The 23574-nt window shown below is 40.8% G+C and overlaps 1 long non-coding RNA gene across 2 annotated transcripts in view; it reads right to left on the bottom strand.

The window, feature by feature from the left end:
- Positions 1 to 233: 233 nt before the first annotated feature.
- The window catches only part of LOC110591006, a 64121-nt gene continuing 40780 nt past the window's right edge, over positions 234 to 23574 (bottom strand). The window contains exon 3 of one of the 2 annotated variants that reach the window (XR_002480995.2): positions 234 to 598. This is a non-coding gene — a long non-coding RNA (uncharacterized LOC110591006). Of the gene's footprint in view, positions 599 to 15777; positions 15920 to 23574 lie in introns of those variants that run through there. The other variant, XR_006540349.1, reaches the window with a different exon arrangement.

Here is a 23574-nt window from a genome sequence, read left to right as displayed (position 1 = left end):
TTACCATATATTCCTTCCCTTAGGATATATAAACAACAAATTGTGAAGTGAATTATATTTTCTTTTCTTTTTTTTTTTTTAAAGATTTTTAATTTATTTATTTGACAGAGAGAGACACAGCTAGAGAGGGAACACAAGCAGGGGGAGTGGGAGAGGGAGAAGCAGGCTTCCTGCCAAGCAGCGAGCCGATGTGGGGCTCGATCCCAGGACCCTGGGATCATGACCTGAGCCGAAGGCAGATGCTTAACGACTGAGCCCCCAGGCGCCCCTTTTCTCTTCTTTAAGATAAAATTTTACTCGTTAAGTGTCAGATCCCTTTACAACAATGACTCAAATTCTAAGATATACAAGAATAACCTGGAGAATTTGTGACATCTGCATATTCTTATTATCTATAACTGTGTAACAAGTTCTCACAAAACGTAGAGGTTTAAAGCAACAACCAACTTATTCCACTTCATAATTTCGTGGGTTAGGAATTCTGGCAAGGATCAGCTGGGTGACTCTTCTGCTCCAGGTGATCACCTGGGGTCATCCACTGGTTTTCAGCTGGTGTCTGGTCTCATCCGGAGGGTCCAAGACAGCTTCACCCACACACCTAGCAAATTGGAGGGGATGAATGGAGAGCTGGCTCAGCTGGACTCTTCTTCCTCCTCATGCAGTCTTAGGGTCCCTCCATATACTCCAGGCCTCCCAGAGACCAAGGCTGGGCCTAGAACTGGCATAGCCTCCCCTCATTGTTCAGAGTAGCCATGGGCCAAGTTCAAGGAGAGGAGAAATAGACCCCACCTCTTGATGGCAGAAATGTCCATCTGTGGCCATCTTCTATCCACTACAAGGCAACTGCCACAGTTACACTCTCAGAAATTCTGATTTAGTCTGTGTGTGGTGGGGTCGGCCCAAGCATGTGCATTTTAGAAAACACCCAATGAAATTCTGGTGCAAAGGATCCTCCCAGCACTCTTTGAAAAACACCACTTTATACGATGTGATGGAATGTGTGCTTATAATCAATCTGTCCATCAAACAGTCAACAAACATTGATGGTGTGATATGTGCCCAGAATCATGGTAGGTGCTGTGGAGAGTGGAAAAGGTACATCAAGAAGGGATCTCAGCCCTAGAGGTGCTGAAATACATTCCACAGGAGCCAGGGTGCAGGAAGTGGAGCCTGAAAGCCAGGATCCCCCTGTGGGAGAGGGCCAGCTGCTGGGGGTGGGGAGGCCAGCACAAAGTAGTCTCCTATAGCCAAGGTGACTGAGGCAAGCACCTGGAGCTTAAGCTGTAGAAGTTGTGTTGGAATGACTAGGTGGCCAGAATGAATTATGGGGGAAAGGGGAGCTGGATTGTTCATAGTTTCTGGTCAGATATGGGGCTGGGGCTGAGCAAAAGAGCTGGAGGCATGATGGCTCCCAAACACGTTTTTCTTTTTCTTTTAAGATTTTACTTATTCATTTGAGAGAGCACAAGCAGGGGGAGAGGGAGAAGTAGACTTCCCGATGAACTGGGAACTCCATGTGGGGCTCAATCTCAGGACCCTGGGATCATGACCTGAGCCGAAGGCAGATGCCTTAACCGACTGAGCCACCCAGGCACCCCTCCCAAACATATCTTTCTTTCTTCCTTAAAAATTTATTTATTTATTTTTAGAGAGAGAGGGAGTGTGTGTGAGAGCAGTGGTGGGGGAGCAGATGGAGAGGGAGAGAATCCTCAAGCAGACAGACACCCTGCTGAGTGTGGAGCCTGATGAGGGGCTCGATCCCAGGACCCTGAGATCATGACCTGAGCCAAAGTCAAGAGTCAGCCGCTTAACCGACTGAGCCACCCAGGCGCTCCCCAAACACATTTTTCAAAGTGTGATCTTTTCTCCCAGGATTCTGACAGGATCAATTTCCCTGATCTTTTATTCCTCCCCGCTCCTGAGTTTCTTTCTGGTCCTATATGCCTGTGTTGTTCCTATCCTAGCAAGTCACGCAGCTCAGCTCCAGGACGGGACAGCCAGTCCTTCCAGTAACAACATGGATTTTCTTTGCAGGCTTCTGTCTCATCCTGCATATGGCTTCAGCAGCCAAATAGTCTCTGGACCCTAAATCCAAAGCAGGCTCTGTGGGTCTGTGTGTATGTGTGCACATGTACACACACTCACATGGGCATGTATGCATATGTGTGTGTGTGTGTGTATGTGGTGTGATGGGGTGACTACTGGGGGAGGCACAGGTTGGGGAATCTTGGGAGATGGGTCAAGGTATGAAGGATGTTAGTTGGAATTTGAGCACATTGCTGCAAACAATACTGAGAAAGATCATCTGTAATCTAGAGAGATACACGTGATTAAGAGATTAGAGTGGAATGAACTCTGTGGTCATGGACCAGAAGAATGGGGTAGACGTATGCCTGGAACAGAGGGGTCTATGTGGCCATCTGTAAACAGGGGTATGTATAGAGTGCACCAGTGGGTCAAGCCCGGCTGTTCAACGATGTCTTATTGGGCTGGACAGAAACACTTTACTCGGTGGAAAACAATCCCTTCTTGTCTGGATCTGAGGCTACTGTGAGTGCTAAGCCTTTAAGTTTTGAAGCCCAGAGTCAGCACGGAAAGCCAGGACCAGCAGCATCCAGGGATGGCGTCAGCAGCCAGGCAGGGGCCTGGGCACAAATGGAAGCTCGGGGCTAAGCTGTGAGCCAGGAATCAGCCAGGCAAGGAGCCAGAACACAGGCGGCCAGCAGGCTGGGCAGAGGATGCTCACAGATAGGCAGTGATCAGGAAGATTCAAAACTCTCAGGAGCAGGGCTGAGAACACAGGCCATGATCACGGCCCTTCTGCAGATGGTCTCACTCCCAGCAAGAGCAATCGCAGATCAGTCCAATGCTTTTGGGTCCCTCCTAGGGACAGGATGGGAAGGCAGTACTTATCTCTGTGCCCACTGGGTGAAGGCGCCCCTCTGGGCAGCCGAAGCCCAGGCTGGATGCCCCTGATAAGAAGAAAGAGCTCCCTCCTCCAGGCAGGTACAGGATGCAAACCCTCCCTCCAGGTTTAGTGAGCAAAATGTAGTCTGGATTCAGCTCCCCTTGCCTCTCAGCAAAACCTTTCTGCAAAGCACAAAGCACATCACTGCATGAGGTGACCCCAGCGTGGAGGCAGGAATGAGAGACAATTGTTCTGAATGCTGGAATACACTGACCAGATCTTGGCACTATTGACCAGAAGTCAGGAAAATTTCTCTGAATGCTCTGTACCTCCTCAGACACAGGGGTGGTAAATTAGTCATCGCCAGAAGGATACAAAACATTAACACCGGGCTAATTGGGGAAACCAGGCCCAGGGCATTATGCTGCCAGCCAGCCCATCCAGTAAGGGGCTGGCTGGTGCAGGGGATGGCTGAGAAAAGCTACTAAAAGGCCTTGCTGCCAAAAATACTGTTCCAGTTGAATGGTAAGCCATGTTCCCCACCCTGGCAACTGAAGGACAAAAGCTTCTGCTGTGCTCCTTTTAAGATCAAGAAAACATCACCTTGTTGTGGAGTTACTGCCGAAGACTTTAGGACACTTGCATCAAAAAGCAAGCGTCCTATACACTTTGCTGCTCTGGAGGACCAGTGCCCCTGACCAGTACGCTCTGGTTTTGCTAGCCAAAGAAAGCCCTAGATGCCTCTATTTCTTGGTTTGTCATCTTCCCCATTTCCTTATCTGTAGCTACCATCTTTCCCAGTGAGTGTGTTGATTCTGGCAAAGAGGCTCTTGACCTGATTTCTGTTTCTGTTGGGTCTGACCAGTTAGGTCTTTCTTAGACTCATCTTTTGTTCGGTATTTCTTGAATACTTGAGATGTGCCAGGTGCCATGCTGGGGGAATGCATGGATAATGATGACATGGCCGCTCCCCTCAAGGAGTCTGCAGCGGGGCAAGAGGGAAGAGGTGTCAACCAGCGCTACGGTCTCTGACCTACAACCCAGGTGGACACGACTTTCCAGCTTTATGATGGTCCGAAAGCTATACACATTTAGTAGAAACTGTACTTTGCATTTTTAATTTTGATCTTTTCCTGGGCCAGCCATATGCACTACGATACTCTCTCCTAATGCTGCGCAGCTGCCGCGAGCAGCCGGTCCCAGTCAACCACGCGATCACAAGGGTGACCAATGATACACTGATAACCATTCTGTTTTTCACTCGCAGCACAGTGTTTCATCCACTGCCTGAGACATTCAACACTTTATTACAAAATAGGCTTTGCGTTAGATGATTTTTGCTGAACTAATGCCTAATGGAAGTGTTCTAAGTATGTTTAAAGTAGGTTAAGCTGTGATGTTTGGTTGCTTAGGTGTATTCAATGCATTTTCGACTTAGGATATTTTCAGCTTATGAGGGGGTTATCAGGATGTAACCCCACTGTAAGTCCAGGGAGATCTGCAGTGGACAATGGCTGCCTATCTGAGGTCCATTCTCTCCTTCCTCTTCCTGTCAGAAGCCTAACACTGTTCACAAATCCTCTCTTAACTGCACGCGCACATGCGCACGTGCGCTCGTGCATACTGAGCCTAGTTTAGGGGTGAGGTCCAGGGAATGTGAAGCCAGGGGCAAAATGAGTCAGAAGCTGAGTTTAAGGAGAAGGAAAAAGGGCTCACACTGAAAGTCCACGTTGTTGCCTGAAGGACTGGCTATTCTGTCCTAGAGCTGAGCTGCGTTAGCTGCCAGGACAGGGGCAACACAGGCCAATAGGACTGGAAAGAAAGCCAGTGTGTAGTTGTGGTTCATTCACTTTCACTGTTCTAAAATATTATATCATATGATTTTAATACAATTTATTTACACAGTCGATGGACATTGGGTTGTTTCTAACCTATTAATTCTTGGAGGGGAGTTGTTTGATTTTTGTTATTGTAAACAGTGCTGTTATAAACATTCCTATACAGGTCTCCTGGTACCCAAGTGAATGTTTACATTTAGAGGCCAATACCTAAACGTTTTCCCCATGAGGGCACCAAGTGGTATTTCCACCAGCAGTGTGTATTGCATTTGCTCCATATCCCCACTCACATTTTGTATTATGACACTTTTTAATAAAAACAAAAATCCTGTGATTTCCAATGCAAATTTGAATTTTTCTGATTACTAAAGAGATTAAGTATATTATCACGAATATTGGTCATTTGTGTTTCTGCTGTGAGAGCTTGTTCAAGGCTTTGTTCATTTTCATTTTGGGATATTTGTATTTTTCTAACTGATTTCTAGGAGTTCTTTATATATTCTGAATAATAATCATTTGCTTTACAGTGTCTCTTAATAAACAAATGTTCTTCATTTTTATGTACACAAAAATATTTCAATATTTTCTTCATGGCTAGCAAATTTTTGGTCATTTCTAGCAGGTTCTCTACATCGAAGTCATAAAGATAATGATCTATTTTCTGCTAAAAATGTTGAAGTTTTGTCCTACACATTTATGTGTAATTTATCTGGGATTAATTTTGTGTATGGTGTGGGGTAGGGATCCAATTACATTTTTTTTGTTATGGATAACTGACTGTTCCAGGACAATTTATTGAATTATCCTTCCTTCCTCCAGTGATTGCAGAGCTGCCTCTGTGATATATTAAGTTGCCATAATGCATAGGTCTGCTTCAGGGTTTTCTATTTTGTTCTATTACCAATTTGTTTAGTCCTCAATCAATACCACCTTGTCTGAATTACCACAACTTGATGAAAAAGTGCTGATATCTGGAAGAGCAGATTCCCCAACTTAATCTTCAAGAGTGCTTAGCAATTCTTAGGCTGTGCTCATTAATATATGTTTAGAATTGTCAAGTACTTTGAAAAACTCCATTGGGATTTTTATTGGAATTGCACTGAATTCATCAATTTGAGGAGAACTGACATCTTTATAATGTTGAGCTTTCCTATTTAATAAAACCATGTATCTCCATTTATTTAGGTCTTTTTTAATGTTTTCATTTCATTCAAAATTCAACTGCTTTGTGCTGGACACTACTCCAAAGGGCAAAAATCCCTGCCCTTGTGAAACATATATTCTGGTTGGGAGAAGATAATAAACAAAATAAATAAGTAAAAGAATAAATAAAAGTAAAATAAATAAGTAATAAATATGTAAAAGTTCAGAAGATAGTAGGGAAACCAGCTATACGACTTTCTAGGGGAAGAGCATCTCAAGCAAAGGGACAGCAAGTTTAGGCTGGTTTAGTCTGTTCAAAGAACTCTGAGGAGCCCACAATGGTTGGAGTGGAGAAAATAAAGGCAGGAATTATAAATGAGGTCAGAAAGGTGACAGAGACCTATCACGTAGATCAGGGTGAGGCTGGGCTGATAGCAGAGGAGGGACATGATCTGACTGTGTGTAACAAGACTGCCTTGGCTGCTGTGTTGGAACTGATGAAGCAGGGAGAAAGCAGGAAGGCCATCCGTGAGGCTCCTACAATAATCCAGATGAGATATAATGGTGCCTTGGATCAGAGTAGTGGCAATGGGGTGGTGGAAGAGGCCAGTAAAAGGTAGCACCAAGAGAACTTGCTGACAGAGCAGACAGGAGGTGGGAGAGGAGGCCAGGACTGATTAGCCTGAGAGATATGTCTGAGCATCAGACATATTTACCAAGATGGGGAAGAGTGGAGGATGAATAGGTTGGAGGGAGAATGTCAGGAGCTCAATACTGGACATGATAACTTTGAGATTTCTGTTAGATGGCTCAGAGGAGGTGCTCTGTTGCCTGCTACATATGGAAGACTGGAGTTCAGAAGGAAGACTCCAAATAAAGTTATAAATTTGGAAGTCATCTGCACCAAAACAGTCAGAGTCCCAACAGAAAACAATGGCATACTCAAATTAGGAATATTTCAGGAGGGTTTATTTACAAAGGGATTATTAGAGGTGAGTGTGCAAAGAAATAAAAGGAATCGCTGAACATCCTGAGGGTTCCAAATTCTAAAAGAACAGGAGAGGAAGGTGTTATGGGAACTTGGAAACAGAAAGTTAGGTGGAGAAGGGGGCCTTGAGAGGAGTCATCTTGGTTAAGAGTCCCCACAAAGAAGGGGTTGAGGAAATAAATATCCCAACATCAGTCTTCTCTCTTCCCTGACTATGCTGCCACAGCTTGTTGTTGGTCACAACCAACTAGAAGTGAGAAGGCACAGAGGCCTGTCAATAAAGTACAGACAAGTCAACCACCTGAGGCAGAGACCAGGTTGGAGAAAGATGGAGAAGAGATCTGGAGGGAAAGAGCAGATACCTGGAACAAGCAGATAAGATGGTATTTGAAGACAAGAGATTGAATGAGATGACTAGGTAATGCATATAGACAGAAAAGAGAAGAGGTCCAAGAAGCTGCATAGATGAGGAATCCGCAAAGAGTACTGAGTGAAGAGAAAGCAACTTTAGGGAATTAGGAGGTCTTGGAAGTCAGATGAAGAAACCATTTCAAGGACAGGTCTCATGGGTCTAGTGCTGCTGACAGGTCTAGTAAGATGAGGCCTGAGAACTGACCACTGGATGTGGCAAAGCAGAGCCCGTTGGTGGCACTGACAAAGAACAGTGGGAATGGGTAGGGGCCTCACCAAAGCAGGTCTATCTTAAGAGTGAATGATGAGAGAAAAGAATTGAGAATAGATAACTCTTTCAAGGAATTTTGCTGTAAATTATAAAATTATATATAAAGGGTTTGAGGTAAATGGGTGGTCACTAGAAGGGAATGTGGATCAAGACAGGTTTTGTTTTCGTATTTAAGATAAAAGGAAATAGTAGTGTATCTGTTTACTAACAGGAATGATTCTGTATTAAGGAGAAATAGTGGATGACACAATAGAGAGGTCAATGGCTAGAGCAATGCCCTGGAATAGATAAGACGGGGTGGGACCTGGGGCATAAAGAGGGGGCTTAGGTTTAGTTAATAGCTTGGGGAGTTCATCTATAGGAACAGGAGGGATGTGGTGTGGTGCAGAAGCTAGCAGGTGTGTGCATGAAGTTGGTGGTTTGTGGATGTTCTCTTTTGATTGCTTCAATTTTCTCAGTGTAAGAGAAAGCAGGGTCATCGGCTGACAGAATCTGGGAAAAGCTGGCACTTTGTGCAGAAAGGAAAAAATATCAAGTAATCAACTAACTTAGTAGTCATCAAATTTTTTTCTTTGCATACCTCCTAAAATAATTTTGAAAGATGGCATCTCCTCATACATTTTTAAATGACATCTAAAATGTTTCACCATAAATTTATCATTGCATAAGATATAAATTCACTTATAACTAGTTGGGAAGAGGAGTTTTATTAAAGCAAAGTTATAAAATTTTTGAAACTCCTGAGTTATTTATCAAAATCGCAAAGATTATGATTGAAAATTATTTTTATAAATATTTTATATCTATTATCAAAAATTATTTTTCATTTCAGTTTAAGTAAAAGCAAAGAGTTCTTATATGAATCTTATGTGTATATTCCTAACTGAAGGAATAAACTATTGGAACTATACCAAACTAAAAAGCTTTTGCACAGTGAAGGAAACAACCAACAAAAAGAAAAGGCAACATACTGAATGGGAAAAGATATGTGCAAATGATATACCCAATAAGGGGTTGATATCCAAAATATATTAAGATCTACAATCCAATTAAAAAAATGGTCAGAGGACCTGAATAGACATTTTCCCAAAGAAGACATACAAATGGCCAACAGACACATAAAGAGATGCCCAACATCACTAATCATCAGGGAAATGCAAATCAAAAGCACAAAGAGATATCACCTCACACCAGTCAGAATGGCTAAAATCAAAAAAGAAGAAATAACAAGGGTTGGCGAGGATGTGCAGAAAGGGGGAACCCTTGTGCACTGTTGGTGGGAATGCAAATTGGTGTAGCCACTATGGAAAAGAGTATGGAAGTTCCTCAAAAAATTAAAAATATAAATACCATATAACCCAGTAATTCCACTTCTGAGTATTTCTCTGAAGAAAACAAAAACACTAATACGCATGAAGAGACATATATCTCTATGCTTATTACAGCATTATTTAAAATAGCCAATATATGGAAACAACCAAGTGTCCATCAATAGATATACACAATGGAATATTACTTACACATCAAAAAGAATGAGATCTTGTCATTTGCGACAACATGGATGGACCTAGAGGGTATTGAGGTAAGCAAAATAAATCAGACAGAGAAAGACAAGGAGCATATGATTTTACTTATATGTGGAAATCTAAAACAACAACAACAATAAACAAACAAAGGAACAAAAAAATTCTTAAATACACAGAACAAACTGGTGGTTGCGAAGGGGAAAGTGGGTGGGGGGATGGGCAAAATAAATAAAGGGGATTAAGAGGTACAAACTTCCAATTATAAAATAAATAAGTCACAGAGATGAAAAGTACAGCATAGGGGATATAGTCAATAATATTGTAATAATGTGTGGTGACAAATGGTGGCTACACTTACTGTGGTGAGCACTGGGTAATGCACAAAATTGTTGAATCAATATGTTGTACACCTGAAACTAATACAACATGGTATATTAATTATATTTCAAGAAATGATTATCTGTATAAATATTTTATATCGATCATTAAAAATTATTTTTAATGATCTATCTGCTGACAACTCAATTAGTTCTTTTTCAGCTTAATTAAAAGTAAAGAGTTGGGGGCGCCTGGGTGGCTCAGTTGGTTAAGCGACTGCCTTCGGCTCAGGTCATGATCCTAGAGTGCCGGGATCGAGTCCCGCATCGGGCTCCCTGCTCGGCAGGGAGTCTGCTTCTCCCTCTCCCACTCCCCCATCTTGTGCTCTCTCTCTCTCTCAAATAAATAAATTAAAAAAAAAAAAAAAGTAAAGAGTTGGAATATAACTGAGCTGTAGTAATAAATATTTCCCAACAATGACTCATTCATTTTCTCAACATGTACAACAATATTTCAAATTATTTCTTTATCTAGTTTCTTACACACCAGGGCCATGCTCCCTAATAAGATTCATAATAGATGAGATGCATGATTGAAAATATTTTTTTCATAAAGAAGAGAAGAGCAAACGTGAAAGAGGACTCCTGGATCTCAGACATTCTTAGGCACATTAGTTTTGGGAAAGAGTATATCTACAAAGTGACTGCCTCGACCACGAATCTCGTAAGAAGCCTTCATATGTTCTTTTTTTATTTTTATTTTTATTTATTTATTTTTTTAAAGATTTTATTTATTTATTTGAGAGAGAGAGAATGAGAGACAGATAGCAAGAGAGGGAAGAGGGTCAGAGGGAGAAACAGACCCCCTGCTGAGCAGGGAACCTGATGTGGGACTTGATCCCGGGACTCCAGGATCATGACCTGAGCCGAAGGCAGTCGCTTAACCAACTGAGCCACCCAGGCGCCCCATATGTTCTTTTTTTAAAGTTAATTTTTAAAAAAGATTTATTTATGTATTCTAGGAAGAGAGAGAGAGGCAGGAGGGGCAGAGGGAGAGGGGGAGAGTTCTAAGCAGATGCATCGGTGAGTGCAGAGCCAGACGTGGGACTTGATCTCATGACCCTGAGATCATGACCTGAGCCAAAACTAAGAGTTGGATGCTTAACCAACTGCACCACCCAGGTGTCCCGGATATGTTCCCTTTTAAAAATTGTGGTAAAATATATGTAATATAAAATTTACCATTTTAACCATTTTTAAGTATACAATCAATGGCATTAAACAGATTTACATTGTGGTACAACCATCTCTATTACTCATCTCCAGAACTTTTTTCAGCTTCCTAAACTCTAATTTTGTACCTGTTAAACAACTCCCCATTCCTCCCTCCCTCCAGCCCCTGGTGACCACCATTTTACTTTCTGTCTCTATGAATGTGACTATTCTAGCTACCTCATATAAATGGAATTATACAGTACTTGCCTTTTATGTCACTCAGCATAATGTTATCAAGGTTTATCCATGTTGTAGCCTGTGTTAGAATTTCACCTGTTCTTAAAGCAAAATCACATTCCATTATACATAAATACCACATTCGTTTATCCATTCATCTGTCAAAGGACATTTAGGTTGTTTCCACTTTTTGGCAATTGTGAATCATGCTGCTCTGAACACGGATGTACAAATTTCTGTTTGAGTACGTGCTTTTAATTCTTTTGAGTGTCTACCTAGGAGTGGAATGGCTGGATTACGTGGTGATTCTATGTTCATGTACCCATTTTGAAAACACTGGTATAGGAGAATGGGAATAGAAATGGACCAAAAAAAACCACAGCATAGTTTCAGGGAAGCAGTAGGGCCCAGTTAAAATGAGCAATCCTAAATTTGAAGTGAAACCAGCGGGCATGTTTGTGTTACTCTAGTCACACTCACTTGCATAGGTGCGGGGCTAGGGTGGGGGGAGTGTTGGCTATGACTGTGATTTTGGCTAAGCAGGCCAGCACGCAATGAAAATGCAAGGCAGTTGAAGATCTGCACATAATTCTTAGTGATTATAGTTACTGGCCATGAAATATATGCTGGGTAAGGACTTCAAGCAAGTTTTATAATCTGTTCCATACCAACCTGGGGAGTCCTTTGTTAGGCTAATTTCTAGGTTCTTTATAAAAGAAAATCTTTTAAAAGATGTTTCCCAACTGTTTGTTGTTTGAGTATACAAATAAAATGTTGGTTTTAATATATTAATCAGAATCAAACTAGCCTGAAAAACTCTCTTATTATGTACGTAAGTTCCTTGGGGTTCTCTCCAAAGTGGTCATACCCTCCATAAATATTATCAATCATGTTTCCTGCTTTTCAACCATTATGCTTTTCTTTCTTTTTCGTATCTCGCTGTGTTGACTAGTAACTGCAGTATAATGTTAAATACAGAAGTGGTAATAGATGAGTACTATTATCTTTGGACTGATTTTAAATGGAATGCTTCTAACATTTCATTAATAAAAACGTTTACTCTAGGTTTTTGGTCAATACCTTTATCAAATAAAGGAATTTCCTAAGAGTTGGCTATGAGTTTTTAATCATGATTAAATGTCGAAGTTTTTCAAATACCTTTTCTCCATCTGCTGAGATGATCCCATGGTTTTTCGCAAATAATCAGTTAATGGGTTATACTTATGTATTTCTTTATATTAAATGACTAGACCATTCCTTGGATTCCTAACTTGGTGATAATGTAATATATTTTTTATGTGATTACAGTCTTTGAATATTCATGACCTAAGGAGCTAGAGCTTATTACACCCATTTTACAGACAATAAACGAGACTTAGAGAAATATGTAATATGCATAAGACTCATACTCAGGAGGTGGCAGAACAGTAATTCAAACCCAGGTCTCGAGAATTTGTGCTGAATGAATATTGAATAGAAGCTTCAGGACCTTATAGACTCTTTAAACATTCCTTAGCTGGAAAAAAAAAAATGCTTTCCCATCAAATTAGTTCACCTTAGGTATTGGTCACAAAATGATGTTAAACGTAATTAGAGGAAAAGATGTGTATAAAAGTGGGCCTAAAAGATAATCTTAGTAGTTCTTCATTATTAAAGTTCTTTAAATACTTTATCACATTGGAATTTATTTGAAAAGGACCAACAGGGGACAGAAAATAATGAAATCAAGATAAAATTTCTTAACATGTAGAGTCTCTCTTGGTCAATGTTTCTACTAGTATTGCATACTCAGGACCAAAGAGAAATTGAAACCATCAACATTCAAGTCTTTGTTAGAGCTTCCTCGTTTCTTTAGTGAAAAAAAAGTGGTATTTCCTGGGCAGAAATGTTATGAGGAGATGGGGAACGAGCCTCTCCAATTAGAAAAGGAAGAGTAGCATGTGAAGGCCTATGTGAGAGCAGTGACAGGCAGAAAAACTAGGTCACAAAGGCTCTGAAAGTGGATCCCCCATCCTGCAAGACCCTAGCATGGGCCTCTAGGGCATAAACAAAGGCAGGAGACTCTCTACATAAAACTTTTGCCAAAATAGAATGAAGGAGTCAACAGTTGTCGCCAAAATAGTATTTCATTGCTTGTTGAAAAACAGGCAGGAAAAACTACACTGTCACCTCTTCTGGGAAAAGCAAAAATAAAGTTGTATTTCAACCTTAATTTTCCACCTTGTGGGCAAAAATAAAAGGAAAATTACTTCTGGGCAATACTGCACATATTATAGAATAATGAGCCATCTTAGGCAGTTGAGCAAGAAGCAAAGCAACCAGTGTGCTGCTCTCTAGAAAAGAATAACACAGTAAGTTTCTTTAAAGGAAATCTTAAAGAAATGCTATATCAAAAAGGAGACACAATAAGATACACCAAGGGCCATCTAAGAATGCCACATTTATCTATATTAAAGAGACAGTGTGACACTTGAAAATAAACCGGAACTTCAGCATTTGGGATGCTGATCTGATTCACGTGTGGCTCCTTCACCGCTTCATGGCCATCTCAACTTGATGTCATTTCATGTCGGTTTCCTTCCTCCCTCCCTTTCTCCTTCTTTTTATGTTTTGGGTATTGATGCACTGAACAAAACAACAAATTCTTCTGTAAAGCCAGCTATTAAGATGGTCCCAAGCACTACCAGCTTGCAAGACTGGCTTCTAATTGCACAGATATGGTCCCTCTATGTCTCTATGTTGGAAGAATTCTAAGACGGCCCCCAAGGTTCCTGTCCCTCGGTGTATATGTCCTGTATAATCCCCTTTACCACTTGAGTGTGAGAGGAACCTGTAAATATAATGGCATTTATACATCACATTGTTATAATTACATTATGTTATATGGCAGAGGTATTTGTAGATGTAATTGAGACCCCTAATTAGTTGACTTTGAGTTAATCAAAAGAGAGATTAACCTAGGTGGGCCTGACCTAATCAGCAGAACCCTCGAAAGAGATCAACAAAGTCAGAGAGCTTTCTCCTGCTGACCCTGAAGAAGCATCTCCTGCTGACCCTGAAGAAGCAAACAACTGTGCTGCGAACTGCTTCTAGAAGACGCTGTGTGGCAAAGAACCCGAGTGTGACTGCTAGGAACTGAGAGTTGTCCCTGACCAATAGCTAGCAAGAAGCTAGGGACTTTACTCCAATAACCACAAGGGACTGAATGCACCCAACAACCAGTGAGACCATAAGAGGAACCTAAGCCTCAGATGACATGGAGCCCCTGCGGACACCTTGATTTCAGCCTGATGAGACCCTGAGCATAACAACCAGCTAACCCATATCCAGACTCCTGATCCATGTAAAGTACCAGATAAAAAATACAGATTGTTTTAAGCCAATAAGTTTACAATAATTTTTCATGCAGCAATAGAAAACTAATAAATGTACCCTCAAACCTTAAAGTTTGATGACAGTATCTTTAATCTGGGGTTTTGAGGTATGGTAAGGATTTATTACATAATGTGAGAAGAAAAGCTAATGAGCTCCTCCATAATCTGGAAAAAGGTAGCTCTATTGTTTTGTTTTTAAAAGATTTATTTACTTATTTTGGTGGGGGCGGGGGGATGGGGCAGAGGGAGAGGTAGGGAAGGAATCTTAAGCAGACTCCCTGCTGAGCACAGAATCTGACTCAGGGCTCAATCTCACGACCCTGAGATCATGACCTGAACTGAAATCAAGAGTCGGTCACTTAACTGACTGAGCCACCCAGGCAGCCTGCTCTATTGTTTTAACTGAAGGGGATGTGATAGTCATTCATGCTGGTCACCAAGTGCTTCCAGCTCTCCCTTACTCCAGACCTATAATAGCTCTGTACTGTCTGTTCTCTCTGGTACAATCCTTGTTGGATGGAATATAAGCATCATGTTGGTCAGTGTGTATCACTTCTGGGCCAGAACACTTGACCTATGCAGGACTCCCCAGAGCTCTCTTTTCCACTGCCCCAGGGCACAGCAATGCTCCTGACAGCCTGGGTCCTAAAGTGAGGTTATGTGGGGCAGAGCCTATCCCGCTGACCAATACGCTCACCTCTAGAATGAAAAATAAATGTTATTTTAAGACACCTCATCTTCACAGTTGTGCGTTACTGCAGTGTAATGTAGCCTGTGCTAACTAAATGTGGGAGTTACTGAACTACACACCCAAAAGGAACAGCCCTCCAGAGACCCAGACATGAAAAGGTCAGAGATAGAAGGACACACAATATCTTAAAATGTGTTCATATACCTAAATTATTTCCATTGGTCAATGTGAAACAAACAAACAAAAAAACCCAAACCAAAACAGAACAGCTTCAGTTACGTTAACCTTAAAGATAAAACTCAGTAATTTTGCCAGCAAAAATGGGTTTATTTGGGAAGAGCCAAGAATTGTCATTTGGGACATGCAAGCCATGTCAAAACCACAGGCAACTCAAGAGAACAAAGGAGAGGAACACTCTTACAGAGGAAAGGGAGGAGCTGGGAGGGGGTCTTATAAACAAAAAGTCCATTGGAGTAAACTAGGAGTTTGAAGTGCAGTGGCTTTTCACAGGCAGAGCCGTGGCAGTTTCTCATTGGCTGGGCTGTTGCCGGGCAAGGAGAAAACCTTTCTTCTGCCCGCTAGTAAAGCAGTATTCATTTGGTCTGGGAAGGTTCTGCTCTTCCTGTGGGTTCTGCATTTGATAAGGAGTGGTAGGGCACGAGCGCTCCCCCTTCTGGCCTCCTGGCTCCATTTTAATGAGGCCTCCCTTCCATAATAAGTGCAAACAGAAGAAAAAACATGAGAACACCAATCATTACTGATCTATGCTGATCCTCACCCAGGATCTGTTAACACCTGCGAAGATCAGAACCAATCGAGTAGCTGGCTCTTCACTCCAGGGAGAAAAGTTGGGGGAGCTCTTCCTGGACAGCTCTTCTTAGTACAAATGTCATCATCAGTCTTTGCGAGTTCAGTGTTCCCTTAATTTTGAGAACGTAGGGGGCAGAGCCTTCATATCTTGCTGTGCAAGACTGTCAAAGATAATTTAGAAGGAGTGTGTCTGTCCAGAAGAAACAAACAAACAAGCAACATAAACCAAGGTCTGATGGAAAAAAACAACACTGACATCATAGGAGAAAAAAAGAGATGAGCAGTAAAATCCTGTTTTTAAAAGGGCAAGAAACAATATCAGATTAATAGGAAGATGTGTGTTCAATAATCAGTTTGATCAGTTTTAAGGTCCTTATGAAAACAGTCTGGATGGTTCCTGTGACAAATACTAAACCTAAATCTTAAAGATAGAGATTCTGGTAAAATGTTCTTTGGGAAATTAGAAATTCCATTCTAGCAGATTTGGATTTTGAAGATAAAAATACCACTGGCTCTGTGAGTAGTGGGATACTTAAAGCAGGAATGAATAAATTAAGCTAATCCTATGTATATCTTTGTTAGAGTGACATCAATAATGTATAGCCAAGGATATGGATTGAGGAGTGAAAGAGATCTCCTGACCCCAACACCCAGGGCCTCTTGACCAATGATTATAGAAGTGACTAGACGATACTTCTCAGATAGTGAAATTTCATCAAAAACATACATCACCAAGAACTACAGTGGACACTACTACTTGTGGAACATTTTTGAATTTGAATATATTAGCTGTTTCTACATAGCAAGAGAAAATGGAATGCTGAGGCAATAATTTGGTAATTTGGGCCATAAGCTTATATTTACAATGAAAACATAAAGTAACTATGACAAAACAGGTTGTTGAATTGAACTGAATCATGTAAGGTAATTTCTTCAATTCCCTATCCCACCTTTTTTCATATACACGTAGTCATAGCCTTTGGGAGAGATATGGATATTGTGGGTACTTGATTGTTGGACTTGTATGCCATGGGACACATTCCTAGTGGTAGTCCAAGAGCTATTCTAGCTGCAAAATACTTGCCTGCTAGTCATATGCTCTTCTCACTCCAAAGCTAGCTGATATTACCAGCATATGGCTTCCATAGCAAGCTGGTTGCTATATTTTTCGGGTTCTATCTATATTTCCCTGGACCTGTGCAATGAAGTCATCTGGATGAGGAGAACAAAATGCAGCATTCTTTAAAGAAATGTCATTCTGCTCTCACACATTCTCCTCTCACAACAGAGAGAGGCAACAATTTATGGTACATTTAAATATAAATCAATACATCAGATTTAACAAACGAATGATCTTATCGCCAAAGTGATGTGAAAATAGGCACGTGATGACTTTTCATGTTCCACCCAAAATTGTAAAAAGTTGGCACAAAAGAGGTAGTTTGGGTCCTTCAAAAGAATCACTTCCTTCTAGAACCAGAATTCTCCCCTGGTTTCTCAGCTTTTCTTCTAAATAGAAATGCTGACGCTTTATTAGTTAATCAATAAGACATGATACAGAGTATGGTTATCATAAAATAATCATACCCTGGAGCATTTTGAGGCATGAGCCACTTGCCTCTAATCAGATTGGGTTGAGATTACCTCTGGATAACCACACTCTTGGGAACTGTCTCATTTCTATTATAAGTACATTTTATAATAGGGAAAAATGTACATTTCTGTGGGGGGAAAATGAAGTTGGCAGCTTCTACCTAGCAATCATTTCAGTTGAGCCGAGAAACAGTCCTCTTTTGAACCAAGTCAAACTATGCTTGGTCTATTCAAGTAATGTCAGAGAAAAGAGGCAGCTCACATGCAGCGTGGGTAATGCAATACAATGGAAACTGTATTTTACTTTGGCATTGCAAGCTTCAAATTATATGCAAACATTAAAAAGGGCATTTGAAACTTGGCATGCATGTTTATAAATGGCACATTTTGAATCTGGAGTGGGTTTAGGTGTCTAGGTTACAATAACAGATGATCTCCAATGTAAAAATGGAACAAAGCCTTTCTTTAACTTCCTACAGAGAAAGATGTTCATTTCTGCTTCAATTATAATCCCAGGCACACTGCAGATTCCGTTAAGAGCAATTTCCCTCTATTTCTCCTTATCCCGACCAGCCAAAATTTTTAATCAAATTACATATATTGTAAAGTTAAAGACAGAAAAACCCAGTGAGCCATGAAATACACTTTACAACAGTGTGTACAGCAGTTACCCTATTGGTTTAGAATGATGGAAAAATCCATTTAAAATGTTAGATGAGCACAGTGGGCTGCAGAGATGATTATAAACTCTCAGAGCTTGTAGGTTTTAATCCTATTTTTCTATGAATAGTATTTATATCCAGGAATTTTTAACATGGAACAAATGATAAAGAAAAAAAAAAGATGAAAACACTCATGTGAATTGCTTGGTGATGGAAGTAAGGATTTGTAACAAATAATGACAGTGAGATACAAGAAAGTCCAACATTATTGCCATATTGATACAATCAAATGACACTGTGTTGGTCTTTGTTAGCTACACACCTCTCATAATAAAAACAAAATTATTTCAGGTTGATCTTTTGAATGAAAGGAGACAGAATGGAACACAATCCTGAGATGCCATGAAGAGAAACTGCCTCATTTATGGATTTCCTACACTGGAATTAAATTTAGCTTTTATATGGCAACACTGCATTTGATTAATGAGACACCTCTTCAATACTGGTTATTTCAAGAGCCTCCGAATATCTGTCTTGGGCCCAAAAATTGCTTAATGCTTCCTATTATTTCATTTCCTCAGAATTCTACTTGATTTCTGCAAAACATCTAGGGCAACTGAGCTCCTGACTTGAAAGAAATGCGGCCTGGCCAAAAGGAAACCAAGCAAGGGATTTTTACTCATCATTAAAAATTCAAGTCACGAACTAGATGGAAGAGTCTATTTTTAATTATTCAGAGAGCAGAAAGGCTCCCTACCTCCGATTCCCCAAGTTGGTAGATGTTTTCTCCTAAAAGTCGCATTTGTCTTGCCCAGGAGAGCCCCCAAACAGCCTGAAGGCAAACTGTGGTGTTACCTCGCACTGCAGAATGAAAGTCAACAGAGGGCGGTGTAGGAAGAGCTAGAGTAAACAGGCCCCGGTGGAAGCTCATTCTCTTGCAGAAGCAGTGACTCCTGACCCAGCCCAGCCCCTGACGGATGTGGGAGTTCTCAGAGGCCTCGACCCAACACTCCTCCTCCGCTACTTTACCAGCCCCTGCTTCACTAATTCCCCGCAGCCTCAACTCTGCCACCACCACAGCACCACAACAGTGTTCTCTAAGGTCACTGCATGGTCAAATGGATGGCTTTGCCAGTGTTCCCCTGCAGGGCTGTGACCTTCAACTCTATTAATCTCCCAGCTCTTGAAATTCCCTCCTGCTTACGTGAGAGTTCACTCTGAGTTCCTTTCCTCTATTTTGCTGATCTTTCTCTTCTTCTCTAGGTCCATTTCCTTTCCTAAATAGTAAACATCTTCCCAAAACCTAGAGTGTCTTTGTCCCTTTGCTTTCCTCTCTGGATAATAAACCTTCTCTCCTGGTACCAACTGTGTCCAACCCACAAGTCCATATGACCTTTCACCCATCACTGGCTTCTTGTCTCCCATTAATATTCAAATGTGACAAGGATGGAGCTGACTTACTGTGATCTGTAGGATTCCAGAGTGGCTCCCTGTGATTCCTACCCCCTGGTATCCACACCTTTGGGTTATCTTCTCCCATTCAATGTGGGTAAAGCCTGTGATTTGCTTCTAGCCAGTGGAATATGGCAAGGATGAAGAAATTGAGCAGATGTAATTAAGATCCCCAATCAGATGACTTTGGGTTAATCGAAAGGGAAATTATCCTAAGTGGGCCTGACCTAATCAGGTGAGACCTTTAAAACAGGGTGTATCCCTTCCATGAAAGAAGAGAATTGAAGAAAGACATTCTTCTATTGACCTTGAAAAAAAACAAATGACGATGCTGTGAACTACTTAGGAAGAAGACAGCCACTAGCTGCTGAGCGGTCCTATCATCACAAGGAATTGAATTCAACTGACAATTTGAACGAGGTTGGAAGAAGACCCAAACTCCAGAGAAGAATATCAGCTTTGGCTGACTCTTTCATTGCAGCCTGTAAGACCCTAAACAAAGGACCTAGTTAAACTGTGCCCAGATTCCCCACCCAATAGGTGTATTGTGCATCATTTTAATCCAAGGTTAGTCGTTCTGCAGCAACAGAAAACTCATAGACTTACCCTTCTAACTTATTAATGCCCTCTCAGGCTCAAAGCTTTAAAGTTATGTCACTCTTCTCCTTCATCAGATACCAAGACTTGTCATTTATTCTTGACCAATTGAATTAAACTACATTCCTCTATTTTATTCAAGCTCCTCATTTATTCAGCAAATATTTGCGGGACACCATGGTGTCTACCTCTGGATATGCAATGATGAATAAGACAGGCATGGTTCCTGCCCCTATGCAAAGTAATGTTTAGTGGATAAAGTGAACACTGAATGTGTAATTGCAAGATGCTTTGAGAGACTTCTGCAGGGACTCTAACCTAGTTTGGCTGAGGGAAGCAGGGAAGGCCTTACTACCTCAAGTCTGATTACTGTGTCAGCTTTTAGTCTGTCTCTCTGCTTCTCACTCTTCCAGGCAGTACCCCCAGTGTTACTGGCTTCACCTTTCTTCAAGATACTTTAAACCAAACGGCCTCTGTTGGAGGACTTTCAACGGCTCCCTATTACCTTCTAAAGAGAATAAGCAAATATTAAGGTTGTAGCAAATGTCAATTATCCCTTATCTAACAAGAACCCAGACAGGTTTAAAGACTTGGCCGAAGTCACAGAAGTTGTAGAAACAGGACTGAATTCCCTGAGAGCTAACCCTGAATGAAATTTTCTTTTTACACTGTTATTACTCCTTTCATATTTTAAAAATCATCCAGTCGTGAGTATGGAGCTTACAATGCTATAATCAGGTATAGTCCCTAAAGGCAAAGCACATTACCTGTTTGTGGTCTACAAGCTTGAAGATAATCTAAGATCAATATTTGGTGAGTGTGGCTAGCCTCAAAAGCCTGAGACTATAAAATGAGGGTCACTTCCCATTTATACCTAGATTACAATGACTCAGAGACCCCCACCTGTGAAAGAGGAAGCCCCACTCAGCTCCCTTTTATAGGCCATGCACCCACTACTCTAGTTTGGATTTTAATAAGACACAGCTTCCTTTTTCTCCAAAGAATTGCCCTCGGGAGCCTCTTCATTTGGAAGGCTGTTCCAAACCTCTACAGCTGGTCCAAACTTCAGCCAATGACTGGCTGATAGAAAATTATGGAAGACCAACTCCCTTCGCCTCAGGGACCAGTTGTGAGGTGCAATCTACTCTCCAGAGCTTTTTGTGAGGTCTAATTGAAGCTAACCTCTACCTAAGACCTCATTTTTGGGTAGCTGTCTTCCCCTTGCCCCATCTTGCTTTCCTCACACCCTTCTCCTGAGAACAGTTCTCAAATGAATTACTTGAATAAGAATTTCCATCTCAGGCTCTGCTTTTTAGGGCACTTATTCTCAAACAATAAATGTACTCAAAGCATCCCTCATTTGTTTCCATCAGCCACCAAAGGGAGACTCATCTCTGTCTACTACCCAGTCTGGCACAGCAGTCTCACGTGGGTCCACCACCTTTTCCTCTTCCATACAGATGTCCTTATCACTGCTCAGGAACCTAGTTGAATGAACCCCACTGAGGTCTTTGCAGAAGGCTCACAGTCTGAGAACAATGAGGTCCAGGCCAAAGATGCTGCTTGTGGATGTTCCTCTAATTGTCAGCCCTCAACATACCACAGCTGACCTGACTTCCATGCTAGTTGGCAGAATGGCCTCCACCTTCACTCTCTGTACATTGGGACATGTAAGCCCCACATGGGGTGGTGCCCAGAGTTGCAGGAGGTCTACTTTCTGACCTTTACTTCTCTAATCCTGAGGGGCCAAACCCATGCTATGGGCAGGTAGCAAAGATACCATCATCACTTTACAATCTTCTTGAACCTATGCCCCAAACACGTCCCTCCTGTCACAGCTGAAAAACAAAACCCTATCGTAGGCATGAATATGTGGGGAGGGAATTGTCTATAAAAGCATCTTCTGGTACCCAGTTCAAAAAAATTTTTTTAATTTGATTTTTATTTTAAGCCTGTATCAAGGAAACCTCCTTCCTGAAGCCATTTTGGACAGAGAGCTTCCATGAATAACAGATACAACCTGTTTTAAAGAAATTCTTCCTTCATACAAGTTACAAAAATGTGCTTAAATACACACAGAAGAAACTTTCAAAGTATAATTTTTTTAGCTCTTACAAACTTTGGTTTTAAATAAGGATTCTAGAGTGAAATCCAAGGTATCTTCTACTTCACTTTCACAGAGGTTTAACATTTATGATATTTTCTCTAATACTTTATTACAAACATTTTCAAGCATACAGCAAAGTTGAAAGAATTTTACAGTAAACGTATCTATACCCATCACTTAGATTCTATCATTAACTTTTTTCTGTGCTCACTTCATAATGTATATAAACATCTATCCATTTTTCTATCCATCCATCAATCTGTGATGGCGTTTAAATAATTTTTCTAAGACATTTTATACTTTGATTTACAACAATAAAGTCTAAGTGAAAATAAATTCTACTGAATATTATCTCTTCAATAAAACTATGAGAGGTGTAATCTGTTATAGTCTTATGAGGCTATACTTGACAGAGTGGCCTAGTCAAGGAATCTTACATTATCTCAAAAAGCTCTAGTTCTGAGTGAATATTGTTTTATTTATTTTAGAAATTATTTATTTTTAAGCATACCCCCAACATGGGGCTTGAACTCACAATCCCAAGACCAAGAGTAGCACGCTCTACTGACTGAGCCAGACAGGCGGCCAAGGGAGTGAAGATCATTTTAAAGCCATTGGTAAATCAGTCGCCATATAAATCACATGGAAAGTTGAGGAGACTGCCAGGTAAAGGTTTAAGTAATAATTTTCTAAAGCCCTAGTCTGTTCAGCCATCAATGTGGGGGAAGCTGTTTATATTTAATCAGTAGGTAAATGTGTCTATTCATTAACACTTGTGTATGAAGAAGTCAGGAACTGCACTTCATTTATAATATTAATGCACTAACGGAAACATATATTTTAACACAATGATTTCCAAAGAACTCAATACTTCTCTAACATTTACATACATATGATCTAACCACCCCAAAAGTGTTAAATTAGGAACAATATATTCCATTCTGTGATGTCATTTTTGATAGGGCTCCAAGAAAAGAGACACAGCAGTGTGGTTTAGAAAAAAGCAGATGTGCATTTTGTTTCACTCTTGTAAAAATAAAATTTGATCATCTTGGCACACCCGAAGTAGTTTTATCATTTACAAAGAATAACCATATAGTTGATTCAAAGAGAGATCTGGTTGATTTATTTTTGGCTTAAAATTACTAGTTTCTTGAGAATGCTATAGGAGGATGGAGTGGTACTGGAAACAAAACCCCTAAATAAAAAATGAGCAAGTTGACACTACAACTCAAAAGCTATAGACTACATTTACAACCAAACTTGGTGACAGAGTATCAGCTCTATAAAACCCAAAACATAAGTGGGTGGGGACAACCACAAGATCTGCCCAGTATCTGCATCTGTACAAGGGGAAGGACAGAAAAGCTATAGGATATCTGCCAGATATGAAAACAGAAGATACCAAAACTGCCTACAGGAATTCACTGAAAG

The sequence above is a fragment of the Neomonachus schauinslandi genome, chromosome 7 (assembly GCF_002201575.2).
Source record: "Neomonachus schauinslandi chromosome 7, ASM220157v2, whole genome shotgun sequence".
Classification (NCBI taxonomy): Eukaryota; Metazoa; Chordata; class Mammalia; order Carnivora; family Phocidae; genus Neomonachus; species Neomonachus schauinslandi.
Note: the sequence above shows the minus strand (reverse complement) of the source record. Positions and strands in the feature narration are given on the sequence as shown.